Source organism: Sus scrofa, chromosome 5, assembly GCF_000003025.6.
Source record: "Sus scrofa isolate TJ Tabasco breed Duroc chromosome 5, Sscrofa11.1, whole genome shotgun sequence".
NCBI classification, from domain to species: domain Eukaryota; kingdom Metazoa; phylum Chordata; class Mammalia; order Artiodactyla; family Suidae; genus Sus; species Sus scrofa.
In genome coordinates this window covers 95,208,635-95,235,226 of record NC_010447.5, presented here as the reverse complement: position 1 = coordinate 95,235,226, position 26,592 = coordinate 95,208,635, and the positions used below count along the sequence as shown (strand labels likewise).

Sequence of the window (26,592 nt, the reverse complement as noted above, 5' to 3'; positions counted from 1 at the left end):
GACTGGATGCTAGGTTTTTTCTGTTGTTGTTGTTTGCTTGCTTGCTTGCTTGCTTTTTAGGGCTGTACCCAGGACATGTGTAAGTTCCCAGGCTAGGGGGAGAATGGGAGCTACAGCTGCCAACTTATACCACAGCCACAGCAACTCAGGATCAGAGCCGCGTTTGTGACCTACACCACAGCTTATGGCAACAAAGGATCCTTAACCCACTGAGTGAGGCCAGAGGTGGAACCAACATCCTCATGGTTACTCCTTGCATTTGTTTCTGCTGCACCACAGTGGGAAACTCCCTGTTTGCTTTTAAGAGAACAGAGAAAGGGAGAAGAGGTAAGGTTAAAAAAAAGTAGTAAATTGTTGCAAGTATTACCTGGATCCAGTCAGACTCAGGAAGGAATGTGTTAATTTCTTCTTTTCTATAGCAATTGACAGGTGGGCCTGGTCAGGGTGTCTCCTGTTTAAACAAAGGTATTATTAACACTGGGGGGTAGGGGGAGGCAGCGTTCCTGGAAATGGGCCATTATGTATACTTTAACCTATAGGCAACATCCCTTTAGTGATTAACTTGTAGCAAAAGCAGTAGAATATAAAGGTTAAAGTAAAAGAAACTGCTACAATAGGGAGTCAGATTCATTTTTCCCTATCATACTTTGTTTTTAATACTTGATTTCTCATGAAAAGCTCATTATAGCTCTAACCAGAAACCATTGAAGTGAAAGTTATTTAATTATCTTTGAACCTATCTTTACTTCAGTGGCAGAAATCATTCTAAGCACTGTAATTTTCCTATTATATATTCTAGTGATGTTAAAGATGGAATTTATTTCTAATGTGGCCGGCCTTTGATATATAATGAAACCCCCCAAAATCTGTAACTATATTTTCTACTGTGATACAGAAAAGTACATGCAGAGCTATAAAATCTAGAATTATGTGAAAGATACCTATTTGCTTTCTTTTGAACAACCAGTAATCTGTGACACCTCACTGTACACATATAGTGTATATGAATGTGTGTCAGATTCCTCTGCATTATTTCTCTTGGTATTTACCCACACGCCCCAAGGATTTGGAGGCACAGGTGCTTGGGAAGTGCTACAGCTGCACCTGGATAGTCAGTGGAGGCAGGCAGTCTGGCATTTTTCAAATTTATTAAGGTGAAAATACATGGTTAGAGAGCTCCCATGCAAGGGTGTGGGTTAAAAGAGTGGCCTGACTCCCTTCACAGGTATTTTTATATCCCCACAATGTGGACCCGTGGGACACCCAAGGCCTGAGTGTTGTTGGATCTCTGTATGGGGCATTTTTGGTCCTCTGATTGGTCTTAGGCAGGATACCTTACTTGCATGGAGAACAAGTTACGTGGTGGCGGGTGAGGAATGGGCAACATTCATTCTCTAGTAGGGAGTGAGCAGCCCGGTCAAGGTAGGGGAAGGGGAATTATAGTGAGATATTGCCAGAGGCTTTTGGGTTTAATCTCCTTGAAGGATACTTGAAGCCTATACATGCATACGTGTGTGTGTGTGTGTGTGTGTGTGTGTGTGTGTGTGTTTAAGAACTTTTTAAAATGTGGGGTTTTATCACATACATTTATAAATCTAAAAAAATACCATAGATAGGAGTTCCCATTGTGGTGCAGTGGAAATGAATCCAGCTAGCATCCACAAGAATGTGGGTTGGATTCCTGACCTTGCTTAGTAGGTCCGGGATCCAGCATTGCTCTGAGCTCTGGTGTAGGTCACAGATGTGGCTCGGATCCCACATTGCCATGGCTGTGGTATAGGCCGGCAGCTGTAGAGCTGTAGCTCTGATTCGACCCCATCCTGGGAACTTCCACATGCCATGGGTGTGGCCCTAAAAAGAAAAAAAATGCACACCATAGATCTAATAAATATGTCAGCATTCTTAATAGTTTGTAGTAAAATATAACCAATCGGTAATAAAAGAGCAATTTCCAGTGAAACAGGTATGCTAAAAGAATGAAAAATTGTAAGTCACCAAATATAATCTTTTGGATACTAAAAGATTATGTTAGTGCAATTATGCCTTTGTAGAATATCACACCCTTAATAATTAATAAAGATGATTAGAGATTTGCAAACTATAGTAATTTATTAGTAATCTGTTTCACCTAGGGAGATAAATTAATGGGTGAAATAGGAAGCACATATTAAAAAAACTTATAGTCAGCCTAAAATTTGGTTTTCTGAAAATAGGATCTTTCCTGAAAGTTTATATGCAGAATTTTGTTTATGCTTTAATATCTGGGTCAATGTCATTTATATAATTTCCCTAGCACTCTTGACAAAAGGCAGAGATAACAATTCCTAGTGGAAGTTAAATCATGAATTATTATATGCGTTATTATATGTATTCATTTGTTTATCAACAGATATTTACCTAATGTAAGTATGTGCAAAGGTTTTTTTTCAAAGTGGTGAGGATGCATCAGTAAACAAAAGGGATAACAATCCTTGCCTCCATGGAGCATCTAACTATACACTTTCTTCTCTGAAGCTAAATGTTCAAATATTTATTTTCATCATAACCCACACAGGACACCAGATAGAAGTCACAAAATGAACGAATGAAAACTGGTCTTTTCTCCTTCTGATGTGCACTGTCAGGTTTATGCCTGCACATGAGGAGTCACCTTATATAGAACAGAAAATAGGAGTTCCTGTCGTGGCTCAGTGGTTAGCAAATCCAACTAGGAACCATGAGGTTGCAGGTTCGATCCCTGGCCTTGCTCAGTGGGTTAAGGATCCAGTGTTGCCCCAAGCTGGGGTGTAGGTCACAGACGTAGCTCGGATCTGGTGCTGTTGTGGCTCTCGTGTAGACCAGCAGCAACAGCTCTAATTGGACCCCTAGTCTGGGAACCTCCGTATGTCGCCGGTGCAGCTCTAACAAAAGACAACAAGACCAAAAAAAGAAAGAAAGAAAAGAACTCAAATTTTAAAATAGAAAAGCGAAAGTTAAGCTTCCCACTAGTTCCATATATTCATAACATCTCAGGGTCTGTCCCCGGCAGTAGTGAAAAGGTAAAAACTAAAACATGGTGATGTTTACTTAACTGATGCACATGGAGACGTCCTTAGCTTTCTGCTGAGGAAGCTGTAAACTTTCCCCATTTCCCCACACCCATCATATACAGGCCTTTCCTTTTTGGAGTAATGCTATATGTACATACTTCTGAAAACACAAAGCTGAGAGCTTGAGGTACCTATATAATCCCACCATGTGAAAGAATTACAGAAAATGTACAATGTGAAATCCCCTTCTTTACCATACTCCAGGTTTCATTCAGCCTTGCCTCATGAAACAGAAAGCATTGTTGGTGTGAGGTCGGCCGAAAGGACGAGACTCATGTTCAGGCATAAAAGACTTTGTTAGCCGGGCTGAGTCACAAGGGGAGGAAGGAGGTTATATGTGAGCGCCAAGAAAGGGGGTTTCTGTGCAGAAGCCATTGCCTGTTTCTTATGTAAAATAGGGTGAAAAGGAACAGACCGATCAGTTTGGGAGAACTGTTAGTAGGATGTGAACAGACATTCTCCTGGGTGAGGTAGTCTTGAAGATTGGGTCACGCGATTTCGGGGGAGACTTACTCATGTCTTCGTCATGTCTCTCCAGGAGCTAGGCGAGAGCCTAGAGCTAAGTCTTGTTTTTCCTGGGATGAACCTTACAGGTGGTACTATGATTCATGTCCTTTTCAACCCTCCTTGTCCTTCCACTCTCAGAGATACAATACCATATGTTAGTTTCCTAGTGCTAAAATAACAAAGTACCACAAGTTTGGTATCTTACAACAACAGAGTTGTCGTTACAACAGAATTTAGCCTTCTATAGTTACGGAGCCTAGAAGTTCAAAATCAAGGTGTTTGGAGGGTCATGCTTCCTCTATAGGCTCTAGGGCAGAAGATTTCCTTGCCTTTCTCCTAGCATCTAGTGGTCGTGTTGTCAAAACTAGGCCTCTGTCTACCAGTACTGAATAAGAAATGCAGACACAGAGTTGTGAGTGAAGGAGAAAAAGATAGCTTTTATTGCTCTGCCAGGCAAAGGAGGCCACAGCAGGCTAATGCCTTAAAGACTGTGCCCTCGTCTGGGGAAGAACTGCAGGGAGTTTTATAGTCTAAAAGGAGAAAAACCGGGTTTCCTATAAGAATCAAGATTGGGGCAGACTTGCATTCTTCTTTCTTTGGGGAAATCTTAGTCATGAAATCTAGACAAGATTCTGGTGGTGGTGGTCCAGGATACTGCCTAGATAGGAGACAGATACAGAAAGTTAACTTACACGTGATTGTGTTTGTGGTGCAGTCCAACTAGGGAGAAACACCAAGAAGGGCTCCAAGCTGTTCAGTTTCAAAATATTCATTTCTAACAGAGGCATAGGAATCTCACTTTTCTCTTAGGTGTACAAGATGCCTACATCATTGTGTGTGTCCCTTGAGAGGGAACCAGAATCCTGCCCTAAAACTGTACTGTTGTTGCTTTACTTCTCCCTTGTCTTTGCATCCCTTTCCTTCCCTGATCAGCAACTATTTGAAGCTGCCTCTTGGAACTCAGGGAGGGTCATGGAGGCTTGATGAGGCCCATTTTCTAAAAATAGGAAGTGAGGGACAGAGGAAGGCTTTTGTGCCCACGAGCCCCACAGGAGCCTCTTGGGTACAGTTGTCAGCAGTCCTTTTGAGTTCCTTGGCGTGTAGATGAATCACTCCAGTTTCTGCCTTCATAATCACATGATTTTACCCATGTGGTTGTGTCTCTGACTCTTCTTTTAAAAGCTCTAGTCATAGTGGATTTAAGGCCCACTCTCATCTCTTATGACCTCATGTGAATTGCATCTGATAAAAACAAAAAAGATCCTCTTGACCAAACTTTAGTCAGGTTCATCTGAGATCTTTTCTGGACTAGTCTTCAACCTTGTCCCAAATCCTGTCTTGGGCCTGCCCAGCTCAGGCTTAGCAAAGACCTCCTAAGTCATCTTTCTCATCCTTGGTATATGATCATCTTGTATTGTTATGGCAGATACCCAGCAGCCCTGCGCTGCAGCGTATCAGCTCTGTGACAGCCCCGTGGCTGTAGCGTACCAGCTCCAGCAGCTCTGTGGCTGCAGTGAATCAGCTCTTTTACCCAGTGAGAAACCAAGTGAGCACTCAGAGAGGTGGAGAACTCAGGTTTATTACGCCAGCGGGCTCAGAGGAGATCAATCTCCAGAGTCTGAGCCCGGAAGAAGGGTTTCACAAGGCTTTTATGGGCTACGTCTTCCAGATCCAAGCTTGACTAGTTGGACTGGAGTGACGTCAGGCAAGGGAGTAGATGCGGAAACAAATTTATAGAAGCAGATGCAATGGGGGAGGACTGGTTGGGGCAGTTGGCTAGACTTTGCTTAGTCATCATGGCTGGGGTCTCTCCTTTCTACATTTTATTAGGATATTTTCTCCTACAGTATATCCAACTATATTGCTCAGTCTCATCCTTGATATCTCATTAACTTGGCCTGGCTTCAGCAAGAATCTTGTGAATCATGATTTTTCAAGAATTGCTTATTCTGATGTTTCCTCTTAGTAAATTTCCCTCCACTAAAACCATCACCTTGAACATTAGTTATATATCAGAATTGGGCCCTGTTCTATACTCAAGTTCTTTTCCCCCATTATAATAGTTACTAAATAAATTCTATCTTTACTGCCTTTTTTTTTTTTTTTTTTTTTTTTTTGCTTTTTAGGGCCACACTCACGGCATATGGAAGTTCCAAGTCTAAGGGTCTAATCAGAGCTACAGCTGCTGGCCTACACCACAGCCACAGCAATGCCAGATCCAAGCCACATCTGAGACCTACACCACAGTTCACGGCAACGCCAGATCCTTAACCCACTGAGTGAGCCCAGGGATCGAACCCGAAACCTCATGGCTCCTCGTCAGATTCATTTCCGCTGCGCCTCGACAGGAACTCCTATCTTTACTGTTTTAATTAGTGTACAGCTCTGGTTTTCTTTGACCCTGCAAAGCCCCTGTTTCCTAAGTTCACATTCTGAGGTTCTGGGTGGACATGGATTTTGGGAAACACTATTTAACACAGTACACATTCAATCTATTCACATACATACACATATATTTGTTGCTATCTCATAAATTTGCCGAGACCAGCTCAGCAGGATGGGGCTGAAGAACAGGTTCTGTGGAACTTAAGGAAAAAAAAAAAAGTTAACATAAAACAAGACACAGAGACGTTTATCTTAAGTAAAGGCGGGAACTGGGGGACTCAAGGTCTCAGGGACCAAGAGCCCTGCCTCAAGAAACCACACGGCTTTTATTGTGCTCTTGAGGATGACTGTCCTGTGAGAAGGGGGTTGTAGGTGCAGGATATAGGGGTTTTTATTGTTATTTTATAAGTTCTTTTATTATTTTAAAACTCACTTAGCTGGTAGATGGTTAAGCTTTTACTCTAAACTTTAGGCATTTAAGAATCATTAGCATCTGAGTTAGCTATCTATGCATAACATTTCAGAGAATCCTCACTGTGCTTCTGCAAAGGGCATGCCTGTTTGTGGCAACCCTGGGTGCCTAGGTTTGCACCTTGGTTCTCTTTTCTAATGTATATTTTGTTAACGACCACTCATAAACCCCTTGGTCATGAGGTTCCTCTTTCTCTTATTCTTTAGAGAACCTATCATGCTTGTGCAAATGGCGTTGCAATCTGCATAGGTCCGGCTGCCCATTGTATTATGTCCTTGTTCAGCTGACCCCACGAATAACCCATGCCTTTAGGTCTTTGTTCTTAAGCTTAAGTCATTTATCATCACCGTGACTGTTTCTCAAGCAGGAAGACGGGACAAAGTAAGGAAGGACAAGATGGAGTTTTCAGCAAAGAGGCTAAGAAAATATCATAAAAACATGTCTCACAACATAAATTAGTTTATTTCTCTTTCAAAATAAATGTGTCCTTCAATTTTATTTAAAGATTCTGCGGGACTCATAGATGAAGCAAATCACATGTCAGACAAAACAATACCCTCCTTCCCCCAAAAAAATCAAGCCTGAAAGTAAGATAATAATTGGAAAGTTAGTGATCAGTTTCCGTGCACCCTCATAGCACACAGCATCTCTATTGTTTTAACTTTCACATGCATTGAAATTATTTGTGTGACTAAAATCTCCAGGTAGATTTTTAAGCCACTTTAGAATAGGACCTGTGTCTCGTATTTCTGAGTTCTCAGTGTTGGATGTGGTGTTCAGGACTTCATAGGCATTTAGTCAAAGTCTCAGATTGAGCCCAAATCTAGAATTCATTCCCGTTTGGCATCTATAGTGAACTGATGGGTGACCTTACCAGAAGTTTATTTACCTGCAAGATCAAAGGGCCTCTTGAAGGATTTTTCCTAAGTAAACAGGAATCAGTGAGGCAAATGAGGCCCAGGAAAAGACACACCAGACAAGGGGTTTTAAATATAACACTGGACCTTTCAGAAGTACCTTATGTAATAGCCCATATTTGACAAAGAATCCCTATAGAGTGTAGGGAGACTATGAGTCAGATATGAGAAAGCTTCTTCATTGTAACACTATAAATTTGTGAAGAAACAAGCAGTACCGTTTGGATAACCTATAAAACATAGCATAAAGAAGGGATAGTTCTTCAAACCATCTGTCACCTTAGATGTCCGTCATATTGGCAGATACTTAAACTTGGCAGTAATGAGCTTATTCATGACCATAAGAGAGATGCCTTTAGCACAGTACCAGATATGTGAAGGATGTTTAAATGACATATGCAAAATTCCAGTCAAATCTGGTTCCCTATAAACCCATTAGTATTAATGGACAGGTAAGAGTTAGGGAAACATTGGTTACATAGATTAAAATGGAATTATGTTATACCTTAAATTTAAACAAAATAAAGAGACCACCACACTATAAATTTTAGATTGAGTTCCAGGGTTTAAAAGAATGAGGTGGATAAACTTAAGAGATCTTTCCAAATTTGTATTTGTATTTGAAAAGAATGTAAACACAAATTCATAGAAACCTAAAAAATAGAATCATAATTTTGAACCTGTTAATGCAAGGGTGACTGGTTGTACAGGAACATGAAGTATATATTTTTAATGAAAGAATATAATTACAAATTATTTCCTAATATTCCCTCAAATGGCAAGTCTAAATTCATAAGTACTAAAATGATATGCTTTCTTAGCTGTTAGTTGGTTTGATTATAAATCTGCATGATCTTTAGACTATTTGAATTTAACATTTAGAGAGAAATGTGAGTAGCTAGAGAAACTCATAAAATTCATTTGAATTATCTTCTTAAATTTCTGGATTCACAGATTTAACCAAAAGCAAGCTAAGAAAGTTGTAATGAGAAGATTTTTTTCCCCTAAAGTTTCATTTTATTGTAATATTCTATCAGAGAAAATGGCTTTCATTTATTCTTTAAAAAGATTGAGCCTTTATATGTGTTGTTCTCTATTCCTACCTGGCCAGGAGTTCAGAGGCACAAAGTGAAACTAAACCTTCTGGGGAAAGGATTTCCAAATTTAATGTTAGTACCTGTGGATTTAAATTACAGTAGTTTCCTAAGAGCTTCACAAGTTTATTTCCATATTCCTTTGAGCGAATCATCTATCCAAATGTTTGAATGAGGGAAAATAAGATAAAAAAAATAGAAGATAGGATAAATTTAGGAAAGATCTTCCTCATATAAAAGAACAATCCCCCTGTTTCATCGATGGCCATCCCTAAACTGGTGATTTTTCCCCCCGAAGTAGTTAAATGTAGTCACAAAAATGTGAACACATAAGTTCTGCTCTGTGCTTAATTCCTATTTTCCTTCAGGTCAAATACTACTTTCCTAGGAGATCCTTTCCCACTCTCCTTAAGTGTATAAACCACTCAATATTACTCTCCTAAAATCCCATGTTCTTCTCTTTAGAAGTACTTACCACAGTAGTAGAATGACATGGAGTGCGTGATTCTTTGATGTGTCCATTTCTTCCAGAAAATTCAGCTTCAGAAAGACTTGTATATATACTTTATACCTTATATCCTCATCTCTTAGTATAAGACCACAACCTATTATATGAATGAATGAAAGAATGAATAGTTCAATGTTTCTCAAATTCTCCAGCCAGTATACATATTAATCACTTTCATTCAGACAAAACAGGCACCAGGTGATGGGCATGATTACTGGATTGAAAGAAGCTAGCAGACACCCCCCCACACACGCACACACACCCCACACCCTCCTCACATTTATCAATTTACTGATTCACCTGCAAGAGACTCCCTGGCCATGCTTAGCACTTATTGTGTCTTGGTACTTACCCAAAAAAACCTGTTTGGCACATAGATTCTTTGCAATCAGAAGGAAATATAATGAGGACTTAGACTTATGGAAGCTATTCTTCACATAGCATTTAATCATGGTCCTGATTGATGATTTTGCTTTGCAGAGAAAGAACAGGACCTCTTTGCTTTTAACACTATGCCTTCAGCACACAGTCCATTGAAACCTCATTAAAGTGATGTGTTTTTGAATAAATTGGAGAATGGCTCAAATTCTATTCTTAATGTAATTAAACCACAAACTTCATAATCCCATATCCTTGTGGATATGTCAACTACATTTATACTCATGCTGTTTTGTCAGAATATCCATGTGTGCATTTACCAAGGAGAATTCTCCAACCTGAAGGCACCATAAATGTGTCTGTGATTTCACTGCTACATTGCAAGACCAAGTAGAAGCTTCACATATGGAGAACAAAATGCTAAGCAGAAATTGGACCTTCGAAGAGTGTTTGAATTGCTCAAACATAATTATGTATAGTTATTACTTCAGCCGTGGAGGAAGAGATAGTATACTTCCATATTGAATTAATTTTTAAAGTATTTCAAAATATAGAGTGCTAAGAATTATTTATGAAGACTTGTTCTAAAACTCTTATGAACTTTGTGAGGTGAACAGAATGTTTTAACATTTTTTTCTGTTGTAATGTAACTTTACATTTATTCCATTGTCAGAGTGTGAAGAATGCAGTATCAGTGCACAATTCTGATAAGATTCGTTTACTAAATTTTTACTAAATGCCAGGATTTTTTGGATACAGTACCCATATTTCTTAATATATATGCTCATTCTAATTTTGAAAAGATTGAAATTTAGTAATGTCCATTTAATGTGTACAGTGTCATTCAGTTGGTCACTGATCAAAAGCAGACCTGCCTTTTTCAAAGTCCCTGCTCTTATCTTTTTTACATCATAAAGGAAAAGAAAATGGGTTTCTCCTCTGCTATTCAGAGAGAACACTTCTGTAGCCAGATGTGTGGGAGATATTCCCTCAACACTCGATTGTCTAACATCAGCTAGGTGTCCTGCAATTGAATTCTGACATTAGCCAAGGTTAGCATAAAACCCACAGGTTAAGGTATTTATCTCACAAGACTGACCTCTCTTTCAGATGCCAATAGCAAGGAGTGTGTCCCCAGGTTAACGACAACTTTTGCTCAAAGTAGCTACAAATTGGATATTCTCAATACTTTGTCCTTGAGTTGAATATTTGCTAGAATGGTTCACAGAACCCAAAGTTTATTATTGCCAGCTTATTACAACTGATATTTTAAAGGATGCAAATAAATAGCCAGATAAAGAGATAACATAGTACAAGTTCAGGGAGAGTTCTGAGCACAGGAGCTTTTGTCTTTGTGGAATTGGAGTGTGGCCCCTCCTGTCACATGGCTGTCCAACCTAGATCTCTAAACTTCGTACTTTAGGGATATTTATGGTGGCTTCATCACATAGATATAATTACTAACTCAATTTCCAGCCCCTCTCCTCTCTCCAGAGAATGGGAGGTGGGGCTAAAATTTCCAAGTTTCTAACCATATTTTGGTCTTTCTGGTGACGAGAACCCATATAGGAGCCCACAAAGTCACCTCCTTATAATAAAAGAAACTCCATCATCCAGGAAATTCCATAGGATTTAGGAAGTTCCATAGGAGTCGGATCTCCTATGACTCTATCACCCTACATTTATGTAATTTTTTCATTCTCGAACTGCACTATCAAAATCAGTTGTACCTTTACTATGGCTTAACAGTCCTCATTAGAAAAAAGATTTTATGTTTCATATTGCAATATAGTGACTTATTGATGGGCTACACAGGACTGTAGAAATATTTGCTTTTAAGTTAAAACAATTCTGCCTACTCTATTTTTAAATTCTGATGTTAATTTACTTCTTTTTTTAATTATTGAAATATATTTGATTTACAATGTGTTAGTTTCTGGAATATAGCAAAGTGATTCATATATATATATATAACCTATATACATAATATAGATTTATATACCTATATAATTTTATATAAAATAGGTTTATATACTTATTATAAACCTATATACATAATAATCTATAATGGAAAAGACATTCCATTCTTTTCCATTATAAGTAATTACAAGATATTGAATATAGTTCACTGTACTATACAGTAGGACTTTGTTATTTATCCATTTTACATATAGCAATGTATACATGTTAATCCCAAATTGTTAATCCCAAATTCCTAATTTATTCCTCCTGTCCTTTTCCCCTTTGGTAACCTTAAGTTTGTTTTCTATATCTTTGGGTCTATTTCTGTTTCATAAATATGTTCCTTTGTGTCATGTTTTAGAGTCCACATGTTAAGTGATATGTTATTTGTTTTTCTTTGCCTGGCTTATTTCACTTAGTATGATATTCTCTAGGCCAATCCATGTTGTTTCAAATGGCATTATTTCATCTTTTTAATGGCTGAATAGTATTCCATTGTGTGTGTTAGTGTGTATATTCATACGTACCATACCTTTTTTATCAATTCATCTGCTGTTGACATTTAGTTTGCTTCCATATCTCTGGCACTACTAAAATACTGGGATGCATGTGTATTTTTTAATTAGAGTTTTCTCTGTATATGCCAGAAGTGGGATTGTTGGATCATATGATAACTCTACTTTTAGTCTTTTAAAGAACCTCCATACTATTCTCCATAGTGGCTGCAGCAATTTACATTCCCACCAAGAGTGTTAGGGGGTTCTCTTTTCTCCACACCCTCTCCAGCATTTGTTATTTATACACTCTTTAATGATGGTCCTTCTGACTTGTGTGAGGTCATATCTCATTGTAGTTTTGATTTGCATTTCTCTAGTAATTAGTGAAATTGAATATATGTTCATGTGCCTACTGGCCCTCTGAATGTCTTCTTGGAAGAAATATCTATTTAGGTCTTCTGCTCATTTTTCAATTGGGGTAATTATGTTTCTGTTTTAAATCTAAAATCTGTACAAAGAATATGGAACTTCTTAGAAAAACCCTACATAGAATTGAGTTGTATAAGCTATTTGTATATTTTGGAAATGAAGCCCTTGTTGGTTGCAGTGTTTGCAAATATTTTCTTCCAGTCTGTATATTATCTTTTCATTTTGTTTATGGTTTGGTTTGTTTTGCTCTGTAAAAGCTTACATTTGACTAGGTCCCATTTATTTATTTTTGCCTTTATTTCTATTGTTTGAGACACTGACATAATAAAACATTGCTACAATTTATGTCAGAGAATGTTTTGCTTATCTACTCTTCTAGGAGTTTTATAGTATCAAATCTTATGTTTAAATCTTAAGCCATTCCCATTGTGGCTCAGTGGGTTAAGGATCCAACTAGTATAATACCCAACTAGTATCCATGAGGATGTGGGTTCAATCTCTGACCTCACTCAGTGGGTTAAGGATCCAGCACTTCCATGAGCTGTGGTGTAGGTCTCAGATGGGGCTTGGATGCCATGTTGCTGTGGCTGTGGTGTAGGCCCAGCAGCTGCAGCTCTGATTCAGTCCTAGCCTGGGAACTTCCATGTGCCACAGGTGTGGCCCAAAAAAGCAAAAAAAAAAAAAAAAAACCTCTAAGCCATGTTCAGTTTGTGTGTAGGGTGGGAGGGAGTATTCTAACTTCATTGATTTATATGTGGCTGTCCAGCTTTCCTAACACCACTTGAAGAGACTGCCTTTTCTCTATTGTGGAGTCTTGCTTCTTTTGTTGAAGATTAACTGACCAAGGGTGTGTGGGTTTATTTCTGGGCTCTCTGTTGTGTTCCATTGACCTGTATGTCTATTTTTTGGCCAGTACCGTGCTGTTTTGATTACCGTAGCTTTATATTATTGTCTCAAGTATGGAGGGTTATGCCTCCTGCTTTGTTCTTTTTTCCTCGGATTGCTTTGGCAATGTGGGGTCCTTTGCATTTCCATTTAAATTTTAGGATTACTTGTTCTAGTTCTGTGAAAAAAGTGTCATAGATAATTTGATAGGGATCAAATGAAATCTGTAGATTACTCTAAGTGGTATGGCTATTTTAACAATATTGTTCCAAACTAAAGAACAGGGTATGTCTTTCCATTTCTTTGAGTCATCTTCAATTTCCTTTATCAATGTTTTATAGTTTTCATAACTTAAGTCTTTACCTCCTTGGTCAGGTGTCTTCCTAAATATTCTATTTTTAATGTCATTTTAAAGGAGATTATGTTTAATTTTACCTGATAATTTATTGTTAAAAAGACAGATTTCTGTATGCTAATCTTGTATCTTGCTACTTTGCTGGATTTATCAGGGCTAATAGTTTTTGGATGGAGTCTTTAGGTCATTCTATATATAGTATGTCATCTGCATTTAATGATAACATTATATCTTCCCTTTCAATATGGATACCTTTTATTTATTTTTGTCTAATTGCTGTGGCTAGGACTTCCAATACCATGTTGAATAGAAGGGGTGAGAGGTGACATCCCTGTCCTATTCCAGATATTAGTGGCAAGATTTTCAGCTTTTCACCATTATTTTGGCTGTTATTCACAAATAGCTTTTATTATCCTGAGATATGTTCCCTCGAGCTCAATAATCACTTCAATGAGAGTTTTTAAATCATGAATGGATGTTGAATTTTCTCAAAGTTTTTTCTGTATCAATTGAAACTATCATGTGATTTTTCTCTTTTCTTTTGTTGATGTGGTATATCACATTGATTTGTACATACCATTCTTATGACCCTCAGATAAGTCCAACTTGATCATGGTGTATAATTCTTTTCTTATGTTGTTGGATTTGATTTGCTAATATTTTGTTGAGGATTTTTGCATCTATACTAATCAAATGTTGGCCTATAATTTTTCTCTTTTATTCTTTTTTCTTATTAGGGCCACACAGGCAACATATGGAAGTTCCCGGGCTAGGGGTCAAATGGGAACTACAGCTAACAGCCTACACCACAGCCACAGCAACATGGGATCTGAGCTGTATCTGCGACCTACACTTCAGCTTGCTGCAACACTGGATCTTTAACTCACTAAGCCCAGGGATCAAATCCACATCCTCAGGGATACTAGTTGGATTCTTTACCCACTGATCCACACAGGAACTCACTTTAATTTTCTTTATTGGTAGTATTTTTTTCTGGTTTTGATATCAGGATGATGGTGACTTCATAGAATAACTTTGGGAATGTTCCTTCCCCTTCCATTTTTTGGAAGATTTTAAAAAGGATTCATTCAAGTTCTTCTTTGTAAGCTTGATAAAATTCCCCAGTGAAGCTATATAGTCCTGGACTTTTGTTTGCAGGCAGTTTTTTGTTTGCCTGTTTGTTTTAAATTACAGGTTGTATTTCACTTCTACTGATCAGTCTAGTCAAGTCGTCTAATTTTTCTTGATTCTATTTTGGTGGGCTAAGTGTTTCTTGAAACTTGTCCATTTCTTCTAGGTCATTCCATTTATTGGCATATAATTGTTCACAGTACATTCATGTTTATTATCCAGTCTGTCACTCTGTGTCTTTTGATCAGAGCACTTAGTCCATTGAAATTTAAGGTAATTATTGCTACTTATGTATGTATTGTCATTTTAAACTTTATTTTTCAGTTGATTTTTGTATTTCTTCTTTGTTTCTTTCTCCTTTTTCCTTTTGTGGTGTGATGGTTTTCCTTTGTATTATGCTTAAATTCTCTTCCATTTTTGTGAATATACTGTATGCTTTTGATTTGAGGTTACCCTGTTTTTCAAGTGTGTTAACCCATTATGATATATACTGGATATCTATTTGCTTCAGACTGGTAGTCATATATGTTTAACACATTCTAAGAAAATCTATTTTTCAACTCCTGTCCCCTGCACCTTATGATTTTAATATTGTATTTTACATCTTTATGTTTACCTTTTGCTGTTCTTTATAGTTGCAGTTACTTTTGCAACATTATTTTAACTTTTTAAAATTTATATACCAGCTTATTGAAGTGATCTACAATTCTTTCAAAAATTTGTTTCTCATGTTGTGATTTTGTTTTTCTATAAATTTTTCTATTTAGAGAACTTTCAGTATTACCTTTAGGATAGTTTTAGTATTACTATATTCTTTGAATTTTTGCTTGTCTGAGAAATTTCTTTATATTTTCTTCTATACTAAATGATAATTGCTGGGTAGACTATTCTGGATTGCAGGTTCTTCCCTTTCAGGTGAGGACATGCAGCCAGGTGTCCACATATGTCTGTGCTGGTCTCTTTTTCCTGCCTGTTGAACTCTCCTCTGAATCTCTTCTAACCCAGCTGATCTTCTAGCCAGTGACAGAGGTTTCCAGGGTTAGGTAACCTTTCTTCCTTCAGATCTCCTTTCCAGGGGCACGGGTTCTGTCCCAGTTCCTTTTATCCCCCTTTTGTCCTGCCTGGTTACATGGTGATCTTTCTAGCTGCTTTGATTCTGAGATCTTCTAGCATTCAGAAGGAATTCTGTAAGAACTGTTAAATCTGTAGATGTATTTTTGACGTATTTGTTGGAAGAGGAGGTGAATATCCTTCTATTCTACTATCTTGATTTCCACCCCCCTTTTCTTTACTAGTTGTTAATTTTGGCTGTTATCTATCTACTTCTGGGGGCAATTCTCTGAACACAGCATCCCTGAAGCTCTTCTAATTCATATGACTTATTAAGCTCTGAGTGGTTTTCTGCTAGGCTTTATATTTTTTTTTTTTTTTCTTTCTTTCTAGGGCTGCACCCATGGCATATGGAAGTTCACAGGCTAGGGGTCAAATTGGAGCTGTAGCCACCCGCCTATACCACAGCAACAGCAGATCTGAGCTGCATCTGTAACCTACAGCACAGCTCACGGCAATGCCAGATCCTTAACTCACTGAGCAAGGCCAGGGATCGAACCTGCAGCCTCATGGATCCTAGTTAGATTCATTTCCACTGTTTCATGACATGAGCTCCCTAGGCTTTATCTTGTAAAAAGAAGATGGTTGTCCTAACATAGATTATATGATCTGTGTGTGGAGAGGGTAGGGAGTAGGCTTTTTTTTTTTTTTTTTTTTTTTGAGTAGGCTCAGTTTCTAAGCTATGATTTGAGTAAATTTTTCAGAACAGTGATGCACAGATAACAGAAGTGTAACTGAATTTAAAAAAATCATTAGAATAAAAGGTAAATTTCTAACACTAGGATATTTTAAAAATAAACTGAAGCAACCCTATGGTGAAATACTATGCAGCAATTAAAATAATTTTAATAAATGACTACTGACATGGGAAAAATTTCAAAATACATCTCATACCAAAGATCCAGTTACACAATCTTATGAAACCAATCATGTAAATATAATATGGGCATATAAAAAGGTAGACTCATAGGTCATAAAATCAGCACATTATTACTGGTTAGTAGAGTTGAAAATCAGAATTCAGTGTGTAGCTAAAGAGAATAAACCAATAAATAGATGTTAAACTACAGAAATAGGAAGTGGGTTCAAAAACAAGTACTGAAAACATTTGTTTCTGAGTAATAAAATTAAAAAGCAGGAAAGAATGAGTTTCCTATTTTTTAATGGTATAAATCCTATGGTAGACTTTAAAATGATGTGGATATATAACATTACTTTAAAAATAAAGTACCCTTCATCATAAGAGATAGCCTCAAACATCAAATTTATCAAGGGACCTCAAATACTAAAACACTGGTCCTTTCTTAAATCTCCTCAGAGGGAAAGGGAATAAATAAGTAACTCCTACAAATAAAACTATGGTCTCAAAATGAAAATATGCCTTCCACAAAGCCGTCAGATTAAATGCATCTTTTGGCTTTGTTACAAAACCTCATGTAAATTACACATTTAACTGAATGGCCCACTTTTTCATCCTAAAATCAATGAATCAATAATTTCTAATAATATTAAATGATATATGCAAATAGAATTTTCCATTCTTTAAAGAGATATGAAAACTACACTGGTATTTGTGAAATATTTCTTATGTCAACATTTTTCAAAGGTTTACATTAAGGTTGACTTCCTACTTCAATGAATTGTCAGCATTTTTCAAAGATGTTTCCATTAAGGAAGATTTTCTCTTTCAGGAATTTTCTGACCCCAGTTTATTATGGAGTCTCTGTGCTCGTGTTTTGAGAGATAAAACAAATGGAAACCCATGTGCTTGTAGTTCAATGATATAAATAGCTTAGGATGAAGAGACAAATACTATGCTTAAATGTTTATTATGAATAATAATGATTTATAGATGACAGTTATTTCTATCTTTATTTCAGCACACATACACACATACACATTCAGTCAATAAAGGTAGACTTTCTGTCTTGTTTTCTTCTTTTCCTGACAAAATTGTCTTTGAAAAAAAAAAATGTGAGGAAAAGTGCATAGGCCTTTGCAAGAGAGAAAATGTCTCCTCATTTTAGACTTTAGTGCATAGTCAAAGAAAATATTTGTAATTTTTTAAGAACAATAGGAACAGTAGACTAATGTGTCAGCATTGTATATAAAAATTACAGAAGTACTTTTTACTGAGATATTTGAAAATCTTGTGAAAGTATGAAACTTCTAATTTTCCAAAATGTATAAACTTTTAAATTATTCATTTATTAAGGTGTCTGTTAAACTGTTAGATTGATAAGTAGTTCAAAGGTATATGCCATTAGTTGACCTAGAGAAATGGATACTTTTCCTGGCAAAACACAAATTACAAAAACTGATCCAAAGTGAAAAACAATTAAAGGACTAATTATCTAAAATGGATTAGAGGAGTTCCCGTCATGGCGCAGTGGTTAACAAACCCGACTAGGAACCGTGAGGTTGCGGGTTCAATCCCTGGCCTTGCTCAGTGGGTTAAGGATCCAGCATTGCCGTGAGCTGTGGTGTAGGTTGCAGACGCGGTTCGGATCCCACGTTCCTGTGGCTCTGGTGTAGGCTGGTGGCTACAGCTCCGATTGGACCCCTAGCCTGGGAATCTCCATATGCCACAGGAGCAGCCCTAGAAAAAAAGACAAAAATAAATAAATAAATAAATAAAATAAGTAAAATGGATTAGAAAAGTAAATAAAATACTACCTTTAAAAAGAGAACAGGTCTAGATCTTTCACAAATGAGTTCTAGCCAAATTATAACAATTTGTATGATAATTTTTTCAACAAACATTAATTAAACATTTTGTTCTGTCACACAGTTGAAGTGCTGGGAATGCTGCACTGGAAAATAAATCAAGGCTCGTTCTCTTACAAAACTTGCATTTGACATTATCCCATGGTATGCTGAGAGGGCAGGCAATTTTCAAGAGCTTCATATTTAATTTTATGAATTCTGACATAATTTTACTACCGTAACAAAAACAAAGCTAATGGAATTTAATAATGAATCAAAAGAATAATGTATTATTAAGAAGTTATTCTGCAAATGAAATAATATAAAAGATTGTTAAGTATGTTAAGTATCAGAAATAATTTAATTTATGATGATTGAATAAGAACGTGTAGTTGGTGCTTAACAAGGCATTCTTAAAATTGTGCAGCCATTTTTTCCCTTTTCTTTATTTAAGTTTTTTATTATAGTTGATTTACATTGTTCTTTCAGCAAAGTGACCCAGTCATACATCTATACAAACTTTCTCATATTACCTTTCATCATGTTCCATCACAAGTGGTTAGACATAGTTCCCTGTGCTATACAACAGCTCATTGCCTGTCCATTATCAATTTAAGAGTTTGCGTCTATTAAGCCTGAACTCCCAGTGCATCCCACTTCCTCTCCCTCCTCCTTGGCAATCACAAGTCTGTTGTCCATATCTGTGAGTCTATTTCTATTCTGTAGATAGGTTCATCTGTGCCATATTTTAGATTCTATATATAAGTGATATCATATGGTATCTGCTGTTCTCTCTTTTTTTGTTTGCCTTTGTTTAGGGCCACAGCCATGGCATATCGAAGTTTCCAGGCTTGGGATGGAATCAAAGCTGTAGCTGCCAGCCTACGCTACAGCTACAGCAATGCAGGATCCAAGCGACATCTTCAACCTACACTGCAGCTCATGGCAACATTAGATCCTTAACCCACTGAGCTGGGCCAGGGATCAAACCTGCATCCTTATGGATGCTAGTTGGGTTCGTTACCACTGAACCACAATGGGAACTCCCCAAAAATGTTACATTTAAATAGTGACCAGTGTATACTATATTCTATAATAATCTTTAAAATTTATTGATAAATTACTATATGCACTGAGGACCTTACCATTGATAATTTATATTATCTCCATTTTAGACACAATATATGCTTTATTCTGACCCTGTTTTTTCAGATTTTGAAACTGAGCTTTATAGAGCCTGATATGTTCAAGATAAAACAGCTAATAAGTTATAGAAATGACTTTCAAACCATTTTCCTATCTTTCTGGTTTATCTTTGGTTCCAAATTGAACAAATACACAAAAATCTATGCTTTTTCTGTTTTAGTGCTAAATTTATTTTTTCAGAATTAGATAAACTATCATTAGATTCATATGAAATAATTATTATCCCAAAATACCCTTTAAAATTATGTGATAATAATAAGTAACAGTGTGTTCGATGATAAAGATTATGATGAAATATTATAGTCACATGAATTAATATTTAACATAGGTATAGATAAATTTATTAGAGGACCAGAAATGAAAGCCATGCTAGAGTACCAGTTGCGATGTGATTTTCTTCATCCCCTTCCCTAATATTACCCATAGGAACATCCTGGAAGATTGCCTTAATTGGCAGGAAATTTGAAGGACCCACTTCAGCTGTTTGGTCTGAGTAGTTTAGAAAAGTATTTTTATGTTATTTATATTTGTAGCAAGACCGAAATATATTTTCTGCCTCTTTTTAAAATTTTGCTTCTCTTTAGGGAAGATTTAAGCATTTTTCGATGAATGCAATTACAAACTCACCCCCCCCATTTCTTTCCTTCTGAAAATTAGTAGCTTTCCTCTCTAGAAAAGTGAATGGACATGTACTAAAAATCATAAAAGGATAAGGGAATGCACATTTATTAAATGTCACTGTAATGAAAAGACACAAGGCTTCCACATTTCAGGTGTCTTCAAATCAAAACCCTGAATTAAGGTTATTCTTTTCCTCATTTTACAAAGTAGAGCTCGAGCAGTTTTTCCAAGAACATATAGCAAGTAATAGATAATTTTAGAATTTGATCCAGTGCTTGCCTAATACCAAAGCCCTTCTACCACACTCTCATGGCTGGACAGGGAAATTTATCTGAATTTAATTGCTGTCGAATTAGTTTCATTGAATATTTTGCAATCTTAAGACACTTAGTTTTTGGAATTCTCTTGTGGTGCAGTGGGCTAAGTATCTGGCATTGCCGTTGCAATGATTGGGTTACTACTGTGGTGCAGTTCCTGGCCCAGAAATTTCCACATGCCACAGACACAGACAAAAAAAAAAGACATTTAGTTTTTAGAATAAATTTCTAAAACTAATGAAGCTGCATTAATAGATATTATATATATTTTAAATTATATATATTAAAATATGTATAATATATATATATTTTTTTTTTTTTAGGGTCACATGCATGGCATATGGAAGTTCCAAGGCTAGGGGTTGAATCAGAGGTGTAGCTGCCAGCCTACACCACAGCCACAGCAACGTCAGATCCAAGCCACAGCAGGAACCTATACCACAGCTCATGGCAACACTGGATCCTTAACCCATTGAGCAAGGCCAGGGATTGAACCCACATCCTCATGATCCTAGTCAGGTTCATTACCACTGATCTACGACAAGAACTCCCAATAAATACATTTTTTAAAAAATTCTTGGCATGTATTACTAAACTACAGCCCTGTAAACTTGGACTATATGAGAGTATAAACTTATCAACATACATGGTAACTGTAAAATATTAATAGGCAAGGAGTTTCACTTATGAATAAGATCTTTTTTCATTTCTGCATTTCTGAATACTTTTTCTCATTTTGGGGTAAGATTTTTAAAAAGACAACTTTGTATATAAGTTGTATCAATGCTTTGTGTCATATGTTTTAAAAATTCAGTAGTTTATCATTAGTTTTTACTTTTGTTTATAAAATGCAAGTTTAATATTTGATTATTATCCTCGTTTTTATTCTTATAAAGCTCCACAATACCCTGAAAAATTTTACACATTTATATATGCCTTAAGTAGGTTAGAAAGTCTTATTGTAATTTAAGAATTAGAATGTGATTGGATTGTCTATAAGAAAACTTGTCTCTAGTTTCACAGGTCGATCAATGGAAAGGAATTGGGCTTCAAATTGTTGTACCTAATGGATTACACCCAAGAAATTTATCCATACTAGAAGACAAAACGTTGAACCTTGGAGTTCTGTGTTAATGAGACTTAGATTTAGATGAAAAGACTGTGGACTCTGAGCTGATGCCATAAAGGGATGAAACTCTTGGGAATCTTAAAAGGGCATAATGTATTTTGCATTTGTAAAGGATGTGGATAGTTGAGTACCAGAGGGTGGCCTCTGGTAGGCAGGACTGTACAAGACCCCTGGAATCCTACCTTCTGTGTATATGCCCTGTATGATACCACCCCTTAATGTGAACAGGACTTCTGACTATAAAGCTGTATCAGTTCTGTGAATATGTTATGTTAAAAGGTAAAGGAACTTTGCAGTCCCTAATTAGTCGACTTTAATTATAAGGGAAATTATCTTGATGAGTCTGACCTAAATAGGTGAATTTTTTAACAAGAAGTAACAGATTTTTTTTTTTTCTGTTGGCCTTCAGGTTAGAGTTAATTAAAATTAAAATGCTCTCTCCTGCAAAATACATTCTTGAGTGAATGAAAGACAAGGCACAGACTGAAAGAAAATATTTGCAAAATTACATCAGTTAAATGACTTTTACCATAATGATATTAACTCATAAAAGTTAACAAAATAAAAACAAATAACAGTTAAGAAATGGGCAAAAGAACATAACAAAGATTTATAGATGGCAAATAAGCATATTGTAAGCCCTCAACACCATTTGTCATTGTGAAATGCAAATTAAAGCAAAAAAGATATACCTATATAAATGTAAAAAGAGACAATACCGATTTTGGAGAGAATGTATAGCAATAATGATTTATTCATTTCTAGTGGAAATGCAAAATATTACAGCTACTTTAAAAGACAATTTTGTAGTTTCCTACAAAACTAGGCATAGTCTTACTATATAATACAGTATTCATATTACCCAACTGATTTCAAAATTTATCTCCATGTAAAAAAATTGTGCACAAATGTTTGTGGCAGTATTATTCATAACCAATATAAACTTGAAGGAAATAGGAAGGCTTTATTAGGTGAATGAATGAATAAACTTCATACAACAGAAATTCATACAGGGGAGTACTAATAAGCAATATAAAGAAATGAGCTATCAAGCCATAAAAAGACTTGGATGAATTTTAAATGCATATTGCTAAATAAATAAGCCAGTCTGAAAAGGCGACACACTATATGATTTTAATTGCATGGTATTCTAGAAAAGGCAAAACTTGGAGACAGTAAAAAGATCAGTGGTCACTGGGAGTTTTGAGGATGGGAGGGTAGAAAGAACAGAACATCACAGGTGTTGTTATATTTAGTCTACTTGGGCTGCTATAACAAATTGCCATAGAATGGATTATTTAAACAACAATGTTTTCTTGCTTACAGTTCTGGAGGGTGGAAATCTGAGATCAGGATACTGGTATGATTGGGTTTTGGTGAGGACCCTCTTAACTGCTTATAATCTCACATGGCATTCTTTAGTGTGTGCAAGGGAGAGAGAAAGGGGTGAGAGAAGAAAGTTTTGTTTTTTCTCCTGTTTGTATAAGGGCATTAATACCATCATGAGGTCCCCACAGTCATGACCTTATTTAACCCTCCCAAAGGCCTAATCTTAAAATTCCATCATGTTGGGGGTTGGGATTTCAAGATAGGAATTTTGAGGGGACACAGTCCATAATAATACTGTACTGGTGGATACATGGCATTATACATCTCTCAGGACCCAGAACTGTATAAATAAACTGTAATATAAACTACGGTTTTTAATAAACTACACTTTAATAAAGTATCAGTATTGGTTTTTTAATTGTAACAAATATACCACACCAATGCAACACATTAATAGTAATAATAATAAGGGACATTATCTATGTTGGGAGATTTGGTAGGGGACAGAGGGAGCAGAGGAACTCTGTATTTTCCACTCACTTTTTCTTCAAACCTAAAATTGATTTTTTAAAATAGCCTAAAAAAAAAATCAGTAGATTTATTTGAAATTGTTTCTCATAATCCAACAAAGAGCTAAGGGCAAAAGCCCATTTTAATATTTTTTTTTATATTTGGGTAAGAATAACACATACTTACACTCTAAAAACAGAAATATTCTATTTATTACAGGATTCAAGCATTATTTTACTTTTAAAATATTCAACAGAGATGGGATTTAAGATGGCAGAGTAGAAGGACTGGAGCTCACCTTCTCTCACAAAAGCAACAAAATTACAACCAACTGCTGAACAGCCTTCAACAAAACAGACTGGGAACTATCAAAAAATTATCCTACTCCAGTAGACAAAGAGTAGCCCACATAAAGATGGTACAAGGTGCAATTACATGATGTAAGCAACCCCATACCTGCCTGGAGGGTGGCCCAAAGACTGGAAAGTAACGATATAGTAGAGGTTTACCCACAGGAGTGGGAGTTCTGAGCCCTCCATCAGGTTCCATGCCTGGGGATCTGACATCAGGAGGAGGACCCCTGGGGAATTTGGCATTGAGGGCCAGAGGCTGCTTGTGCTCAGGACCTCCACAGAACTGGAACAAATGGAGACTACACTCTTGAAAGGCACACACAGGATTTCATCTGCACTGGATCCCAGGGCAAAGCAGAAACTCTTTAGGAATATGGGTCAGACCTGCCTGCACTTCTTGGATGTCTCCTAGGAAAGTAGGAGGTGAATGTGGCTTGTTGTGGGGGAAGGACATTGGAAACAAAGGCCTTGGGAATAATCATCAGTGTGACTTCCTCTAGAGGTGGCCATTTTGGAATAATCTGTTCCCACCAATCAGGGGCTGAGAAGCCCCAGTCCAATCAACAGACCAGGTGGAAAACAGCTCCACACATCACCAAACAGGCTGTTTAATGACTCCCCAGGCACACAGCCACCTCTGATCACACCCAGAGACAAAGCCCAATACACCAGAGGGATAGGAATTAGCTCCACCTACCAGTGGGCAGGCACCAGTCCATCCCATCAGGAAACCTACAGCAAGCCACCATACCAACTTCAGACGCAAGTGGGGCAGACATCAGAAAGAAGACGGCTACAATCCTATTGTCTGCAAAAAGGAGACCACACCAAAAATCTATTTTAAAAAGGCAGATAATTATGAGGAACAAGAAAACACAACAAAACAGAAAAACAGCTAGGTGATCTGGAGAGAATACCAACATCCATGAAACAGATTTTAGACTGATAGTAAAGGTAAAGATGATTCAAGACCTTGGAAATGAACTGGAGGCAAAGACCAATAAGTTACAAGAAACTCTAAACAAAGAAATAGAAGATTTAAAGATTAAGCAAGCTGAGATGCAAACTGCGATAACCAAAATAAAAAATTCACTAGAAGGAACCAACAGCAGATTACAGGAGACAGAAGAACAAAAAAGCAAGGTGGAAGACAGACTGGTGGAAATCACTGATGAAGAAGAGAAAAGAGGGAAAAGATTGAAAAGAAATGAAGACAAGCTAAGAGAACTCCTGGACAATGTTAAACACAACAATATCCATATTATATGGGTGCCAGAATGAGAAGAAAGAGAGAAAAAGCCAGAGAAAATATTTGAAGTCTTTCCTAACATGGAAAAGGAATTACTAAAATCCAGGAAGCACAATGAGTAACATATAAAATAAACCCAAGGAGGAACACCCTGCAATACATACTAATTAAACTGACCAAAATTGAAGACAAAAATAAAATACTGAAAGGAGGTAGGGATAAAGAAACAACATACAAGGGGACCCTAGTGAGGTTATCAGCTGATTTTTCAGAAGAAACTGCAGGCCAGAAGGGAGTGGCACACTACACTTAAAGTGATAAAAGAAGAAAAAAAAAAATCCTCACCTAAGATTATTCTACCTGGCAAGACTCTCAATCAGATTTGAAGGAAAAATCAAAAGCGTTGCAGACAAGCACAAGCCAAGAAGATTCAGCACCACTAAACCAGCTTTACAAAAAATACTAATGGAATTTCTCTAGGTTGAAAAGAAGAGGCAGCAACTAGAAACAAAAATATTACACATGACAAGGGTCAGTGGTAAAGGCATACATACAGTGAAGGTAGGAAATCATCCACACGCAAATAGGCTACCAAAACCAGAAATCATACGAGGAAGGTACAAATGCATGATACTGGAATGCACTTGCAGGACCTGGTTTTGCTGTAAGCTGTGGTGTAGGCTGCAGACAAGGCTCAGATCCTGCATTGTGGTGGCATAGGCGGCTGTAGCTCCAATTCAACCCCTCCCTGGGAACTTTTATATGCCATGGGTGTGGCCCTAAAAAGAAGAAACAAACAAAAAATATACACACACACTCCTATCTAAAAACTTCATGGTAACTGCAAACCAAAAATCTACAGTAGATACACACACACATAAGAATAAGCATTCCAAACACAACACTAAAGATAGTCATCAAACCACAAGAAATAGGACAAGAGAAGAAGGGAAGGAAAAAGAGCAACAGAAATCCAAAACCATTAATAAAATGGCAACAAGAACATACATATCAATAATTACATTAAATGTAAATGGACTAAATGCCCCAACCAAGAGATATAGGTTGGCTGAATGGCTACAAAAACAAGACCCATATACATGCTGTTTTCCAGAGACCCACTTCAGTTCTAGGGAAATATACAAATTGAAAGTGAGAGAATGAAAGACAGTATTCCCATGCAAAAAGATATCAAAAGACAGCTGGAGTAGCATTGCTCATATCAGATAAAATAGACCTTAAAATAATGTTATAAGCATAAAAGAAGGACATTACATAATATTCAAAGGATCATTACAAGAAGAAGACGTAACAATTATAAATATATATGCACCCAACATAGAATCACTTCAATATATAAGACAACTCTTAAAAGGAGAAATTGACAATAACACAATAATAGTGGTGGACTTCAATACTCCACTTACTGCAACGGACAGATCATACAGACAGA

The 26,592-nt window shown here is 36.8% G+C and overlaps 1 long non-coding RNA gene across 1 annotated transcript in view; it reads left to right on the top strand.

Moving 5' to 3' along the window:
• LOC102161020 overlaps positions 1-24,202 on the top strand; it is a 158,856-nt gene extending 134,654 nt beyond the window's left edge. The window contains exon 4 of the long non-coding RNA XR_002344279.1: positions 21,585-24,202. This is a non-coding gene — a long non-coding RNA (uncharacterized LOC102161020). The remainder of the gene's footprint in view (positions 1-21,584) is intronic.